The sequence below is a fragment of the Gossypium arboreum genome, chromosome 11 (genome assembly GCF_025698485.1).
Source record: "Gossypium arboreum isolate Shixiya-1 chromosome 11, ASM2569848v2, whole genome shotgun sequence".
NCBI lineage: Eukaryota > Viridiplantae > Streptophyta > Magnoliopsida > Malvales > Malvaceae > Gossypium > Gossypium arboreum.
Genome location: NC_069080.1, coordinates 104,116,681 through 104,124,092, shown reverse-complemented (window position 1 = coordinate 104,124,092; position 7,412 = coordinate 104,116,681).

Here is a 7,412-nt window from a genome sequence, read left to right as displayed (position 1 = left end):
ATAAGATTTTCCAAAATTCGTAATTACAATCGATCTTGCTACATCTTCCTTTGAGGGACATGACCTGTAGAATCAATTTCTTGAGCCTATGCATATGCCAAATGATTAGGATGTCATGAATGAATCAAATGCTCCTAACTAGATGTGCATGGATGATGTTGGCGTCAATGCAAAAATGTTATTTTTAATGCCTAATTTGATATTACTTGCTGTTCATCGAGGTTTTATCATTGACGTATTACTCTCCCATTTTCCTTCAGCTGGTATCTTTTGAAGAACAATCACAATTTAGGCTATTCTTTTCCCAATGTTTCCTTGAATTTTGGTAGTTCAAACTAATTAGTCCCGTTTTAGGTCTTTGTATAATTTAAAATCATTTCAGAGTAATATGCAGAACTCCTTTTGAATGTCATTAGTCTGTTAATCGTTATTTCAATGAAAAATGCTTGAAAAAGATTATCGCAATGGACAGGATGGAATATTATTGAGAAAAAGCTCGAAATGAATAAGATAATGAAGATAGCAACTTTTGCTAAGATACAAAATGAATAAAATAAAAAATAAAAATAGGTGCCCCAGATATCATAGCATGAGCTTCTCTGCCCAAAACCTCTTAAGGACCCTTTGAACTTGATATGCGTTTAGAAGACCAATAGTACTTTGTTGATGCCCCAAGATGTAGCATCCAACCTTCTTGTTAATTCAGAAAAGACAAAATTACTGCATGCCCCATCTTCGATAAAAATTTGAATTGCCCATTCTTGGGTTTTCAACTCAAAACCCCTTTAGTCTCAAAGCGCCCTTTTACAGGTTTTCGCCTTGGCCTCTCCTTTTTTTTTTAGGTAAAATACCTCTTGATCGAATCCTAATTTATGGGATTAGGCATGCTTTTTCCGTCCATTTCGATCAAAATTAGAGCTCCTCCAGAGAAAGTTTTCTTCACCACATATGGTCCTTCCCAATTTGGCATCCATTTTCCTCTAAAATCCTTTTGTATGGGGAGGATCTTTTTCAAAACAAGGTCTTCTTCATGTAATTCTCTAGGGCAGACCTTCTTGTTATAGGCCCGCATCATTCGCTTTTGGTACATTTGACCATGACGAATAGCTTTCAGCCTCTTTTCTTCAATTAAGTTTAACTGATCATACCGTGACTGGATCCATTCTGTTTCATCTAACTTTAATTCTGACAACACTCGTAGAGAAGGAATTTCAACCTCGATAGGTAGGACCGCCTCCATTCCATAAACCAAAGGGAAAGGTGTTGCCCTGGTAGAGGTTCTGACTGATGTTTGGTAGGCGTAAAGGGCGAATGGTAACTTCTCATGCCAGTCTTTATAAGTCTCAGTCATTTTTCCCACGATTTTCTTGATGTTCTTATTGACCGCTTCCACCATGCCATTCATTTTTGGGCAATATAGTGACGAGTTATGGTGTTTGATCTTGAATTGGCTACAGACTCCTGCTATCATACTGTTATTCAAGTTCAGCGTATTGTCTGATATGATCCTCTCAGGCATTCCATATCGACATATGATCTCTTTCTTTAAGAAATTGCTGACTACTGATTTCGTGACATTGGCATAAGAACTGGCTTCTACCCACTTGGTGAAGTAATCAATGACCACAAAGATGAATCGGTGCCCGTTAGCTACTTTTGGCGAGATCGGCCCTATGACATCCATGCCCCACATAGAAAAAGGCCATGGAGAAGTCATGACATGAAGAGGTGAAGGTGGTACATGAATATTATCTCCATAAATTTAACATTTATGACACTTCTTGGCATAGTTGATGCAATCTCCCTCCATAGTGGACCAATAATATCCGAATCTCATGATTTGTCTGGCCATTGTGAAACTGTTAGCGTGTGTTCTGCAGACACCCTCATGGACCTCTTCCAATATCTGCTTAGCTTCGACAACGTCCACACATCTTAAGAGTACCTGATCCTTCCTTCTTTTATATAGGATCTCTCCATCCAAGACATAGTCACTAGCTAGCCTTCTCAATGTCCTTTTATCATTTTTTGTCGTTTGGTCTAGGTATTCACGATTCCTTACGTATCGCAATATATCCTGATACCAAGGGTGATCGTTCTTTTCTTTTTCTTCTTCAATGTTGTAACAATGAGCCGGAGTCTCATAGATACTTATTTGGATAGGCTTTATATCCTCCTGCTTGTTTATTTTGATCATTGAAGCTAAAGTTGCATAGGCATCAGCCATCTAGTTTTCATCTCGTAGGAGGTAACAGAAAGTGATATCGTCAAACTCCTCAATTAACTCTAGAACCAGCCTTTGGTAATTGATCAGATTAGGGTCTCTGGTCTCCCATTCACCTTTGAGCTGATAGATCACTAATGTCGAATCCCCGTATGCTTCTAACATCTTGATTTTATGTTCAATGGTCGCACAGATTCCCATGATGCACGCCTCGTACTCTGCCATGATATTTGTGCAATCAAAATCCAATTTACTAGTAAAGGGATAATGATCTACATTCGGGGATACCAGAACTGTCCCGATTCCGTTACCCACAGCATTTGAGGCTCCGTCAAAATTCAGCCTCCAAGGATGATCTTCTTGAGAGTCCTTTTCAGTGGTTGCAACATACATTAGATCTTCGTTTGGGAAATCGAAGCTCAAAGGTTCATAATCTTCTAGAGCTCTATTGGCAAGAAAATCTGCTATTGCACTCCCTTTTATAGCCTTCTGGTTTACGTAGACTATGTCGAACTTAGAGAGCAAAATTTGCCAACAAGCCATTCTTCCATTCAAAGCGTTTGACTCCATCATGTACTTCAGAGGGTCTAGTTTCGAGATGAGCCAAATTGTGTGGTACATCATATACTGTCTCAGTCTCCGGGTTGTCCAAATCAAAGCACAACACAATTTCTCGATTGGAGAATATCTTGTCTCACATTTAGTGAATTTCTTACTGAGATAATATATCGCTTTCTCTTTTCTTCCAGACTCATCATGTTGGCCTAACACGCATCCCATGGAGTTTTCGAACACTGCCAAATACAATATCAGTACCTTATTTGGGCAAGGTGGCATTAGTACTGGGGCATTGGACAGGTAATGCTTGACCTTATCAAAAGTTCTTTGGCACTCCTCATCCCATACACTTCTCCGTTAGTTGTGAAATGAACTGGGTGATATAGTTTAGCCTTCCTAAGAAGCCTCGAACTTCTTTTTGAGTACGCGGCAGAGGTAACTCTTGTATGGTTTTGACTTTATCTGGGTCGATCTCGATCCCCTTTTCACTGACTATGAATCCTAACAAGTTTCCTGACCTGGCCCGAAGGTACATTTTGCGGTATTGAGCTTTAATTGAAACTTTCTTAACCTTAAGAACAATTTCTTCAAGACTTGTATGTGCTCTTTTTTTGTCCTGGATTTCGCAATCATGTCATCGACGTAAACTTCGATCTCCTTGTACATCATATCATGAAACAGATTTACCATGGCTCTCTAATATGTCGCTCCTGCATTCTTCAGTCCGAATGGCATCACCTTATAACAAAACGTTCCCCACATGGTCACGAATGTGGTTTTTTCCATGTCTCCAGAGTGCATCTTTATCTGGCTGTATCCCGAGAAGCAATCCATGAAGGAGAAAAGTGAGTAACCTACCGTGTTATCCACTAATGTATCAATGTGAGGCAACGTAAAATTGTCTTTTGGGCTGGCTTTGTTTAGATCTCGATAGTCCACACACATTCGCACCTTCCCATCTTTCTTAGGGACAGAGACTATATTAGCTACCCATTCTGAATACTTAACCACTTGTAAGAAACTGGCATCGAATTACTTCTTGACCTCTTCTTTTATTTTCAACAGAACATCAGGTCTCATCCTTTAGAGCTTTTGCTGCACTGGCTTGCACCCTTCCTTTATGGGGAGTCGGTGTACCACGGTATCAGTATTCAACCCAGGCATGTCTTGATATGACCATGTGAAGACATCCTTGAATTCTTGTAGTAACTCGACGAGGTCTCGCCTTGTTTCTCTGCAATACAAATTCCAATCTTCACATCTTTTCCCTCCCCTAAGCTCACGATTTCCACTGACTCCTTGTGAGGTAGGATTTGTTTCTCATCTTGTTCTATCATTCTTAACAAATCTGGAGATAAGTTACAGTTTCGGTCATCTCCAAAATCCTGAGAATCTTTCGTACACATATCTTGCTCAAAAGGAGACTCTGAGTCAGTGGCAACGTTGCTCATATCGTTGATATCTGGAGACTTGTTATAGGGATAAAGAAAGGTCCAAAGAACAAAAGAATCTAAGAATATTTATTGGTAGTATGATTATGAATGAAATGGAAAGAATAAAAGAATATTTGCTTAAGATGATACGCAAATATGCATTTTTAGTGAAATAACAATATTGGATAAGAGCCTATTTTACAAAAAGATTCTTATTGCCCCTAGGCTTAGAGCAATAAGCTTGTTTTGGACATTACTCTGAATTAATTTTAAAAGTTACAGGGATCTTCTCCGCGGTCCAATTGTTCAAGACGCTCCTAGGCACGTATGGGCAAATGCCTACTTGATTCTCTTCTCTCATCTCTTCCTCAGATATGGCGTTACCACTCAAAGCAGACCCTTTCTTTGTTGATTTTCCTTGAGAGTAAATGGTCCCTCCCGACACGAATGTTCTGGATATATGAGGAAAGGTCATTGGCTCCCATTTGACCTCTTCTCCATTTAAACGCGCTCTTCTCCTTTCTTGCCTCTTCTCTATCTCCTTTTTTTTTTTGCCTTGCATCTGGTTTGTACCCTAAGCCAAAACGGTCTCGTTTGTCTGTGAGCATGGGTGCCTCGATCCTTCCTTGTAAGCTTCTTCCAAGCCCCTTTTCGGGCAAAGCTCCTTTCCCAACCATCAGTTGTACGCCCATCCTAGTAGTTTTGGAGATTTTGGGCACCGGGACCTTGTTCCCTTCGACGATGAAGGTTGCATTCACAAATTCTAGTGATCGAAAAGAGCATTCTATTGCTTCATCATCTATCCCCACATATGGTACGTCGCTGGTAGCGAATGCAATAATATCTTCTTCTACGTTTATGGTCACCAATCGGCCTTCCATTACCAATTTGAGCTTTTGATGCAGTGATTACGGAATTGCCCCCGCTGAATGAATCTATGGCCTTCCCAATAAGCAATTATAAGAGGGCTTAATGACAATTACCAAGAAATCTATCTTGTACGTGCTTGGACCGATTAAAAGAGGTATTTCAATCTTTCTCATTACTTTTCTCTCGGTGCTGCCAAATGCCCTTACTATATTTTGTCACGTCTTCATGTGGGAACTATTCACTGGCAACCTATTCAGTGTGGATAGGGGTAGGACATTTAGTGCAGACCCATTGTCAATCAATACTCCCGGTAGTGTATGTCCTTTACAGCGGTGGTGATGTGTAACACCTTTGATGACCCCTTCCCTCCAGCGGTATTTTATCATCATTGAAAAATATGAAATTACTGGTGCTTATATTATTAACGAGACGGTCCAGCTTGCTGACAGAGATATCATCCGCAACGTAGGTTTCGTTTAGTACCTTCATTAACGCGCTCTGATATGTCTCCGAGCTTAACAGTAAGGCTAGCACTGAGATATGAGCCAGCTGCTTATGTAGCTATTCTACAACGCTATATTCATTGTGCTTTAAGAACTTTAAAAATTATTTAGCCTCCTTTTCAGTCTCCGGCTCATTGACTGGTGATTCAAATCTGGTTGTCCTTTCCTTCATTCGCTCGTCTATTGGGGTCTTTCCTTTAACAGTTTCAGTTCCTGTACCCGCAGAATCATAACGTCTCCCGCTGTATGTATAGAAACCTATATATTGGTTCTTCCTTGAAGTGCTAGCCGGGTTTTCCCCACCTGGGATCGTCACGTTGCAGTCATAATTCCAGGGAACCCTTTTACTATCCTTGTAAGGGAAGGATACCGGCTTTTGGATTATGACTCTCAGCACTATTTGTACTCCTACTTCATTGTTCTTTGGTCGCAAAATTATAACCACAGGATGATTAACTCTTTGGACCCTTTCTGTTGTTCCTTCTTCTGAGGCGTAAACCTCTCCTTCTTCTGATCCTTCGATTTCTTCGTAAAATTCCATCTCCTCCTTCTATTTCCAATTATCGCGTTTACCCCTTTGTTTGAATAACTAGGTAGCAGATTCCCTGCCACATTAGGTCTTGTGGGCTCATCGAACTTCACAACGCCCATGTTTATAAGCCATTTGACTACCTTTTTAAAGGCAGTGCAGTTCTCAATTGTGTGTCCCGAGATTCCTGCATAGTATTCACATTGAGCGTTTGCATCATACCACTTAGGGACTGGAGGCTGCAAGGGTTTCAAGTAGTAAGGTGACACCACATGGGCATCGAATAAACTCTGATACAACTCCCTGTATGACATTGGGATAGCCATAAACTAGACTCTTTCCGTGTTAGGCCTCAGGTTTGAATCTTGTCTTGCAGAGCCTTAATGGCTGGTAGTCACTATCTTCGATTGGCTCACAGTGACTGGCTTGGAATAACTCTTATTGCATATGCTCGTATTGTTCACCTCATTTTTTTTCCTTTTTGGAGCTAATTTCTTGGCACTTTCCCCTATTTCGATCTTCCCACATCTTAACGCGTTCTCTATCATCTCCCCTCACATTACTATGTTTGAGAAACTCTTAGTAGTGTTTCCCAGCATGTGGTTGATAAATGGAGCTTTTAGAGTGTTGATAAAGAGCATAGTCTTTTCTTTCTCCAGAAGAGGTGGTTGGACTTGCGTCGCCACCTCTCTCCATCTTTGGGCGTACTGCATAAAGCTCTCATTTTGTTTCTTTTCCATGTTTTGTAATGTGATTCGATTAGGTGCTATGTCTGTTATATGGCCGTATTGCTTCATGAAAGCTTGTGCCAAATCTTTCCATGAATGGATTTGAGCGCGACTTAGTTAGTTGTACCATTTGGCCGCAGACCCGACCAAACTGTCTTAAAAGCAGTAGATCAATAGTTGATCATTGTGAACGTACCCTGCCATTCTTCGACAAAACATGGTGATGTGAGCCTCTGGGCAACTAGTTCCATTGTATTTTTCAAATTCTGGCATTTTGAAATTAAGGGGAAGGATTAGGTCTGGAACCAAGCTCATATCTTTAGCATCGATCCTACAATGATAGTCTGCACTTTCCATCACTCTGAACTTTTCCTCTAACCACTTGCATCGGTCTTCCAATTCTTTCGAGAATCCCATTCTCACTCTCTCTTCTTCAGCCATGTTATCCAAATCAGGGATTATAGGGTTAATAGGGTTATCCCCTGGATTAGAGCTGAACCTGTTTGATAGTTATTGGCATCGAGATATCGGCCTGAAGTTGCTGAGGCCTGATTGTAACGGACGGCC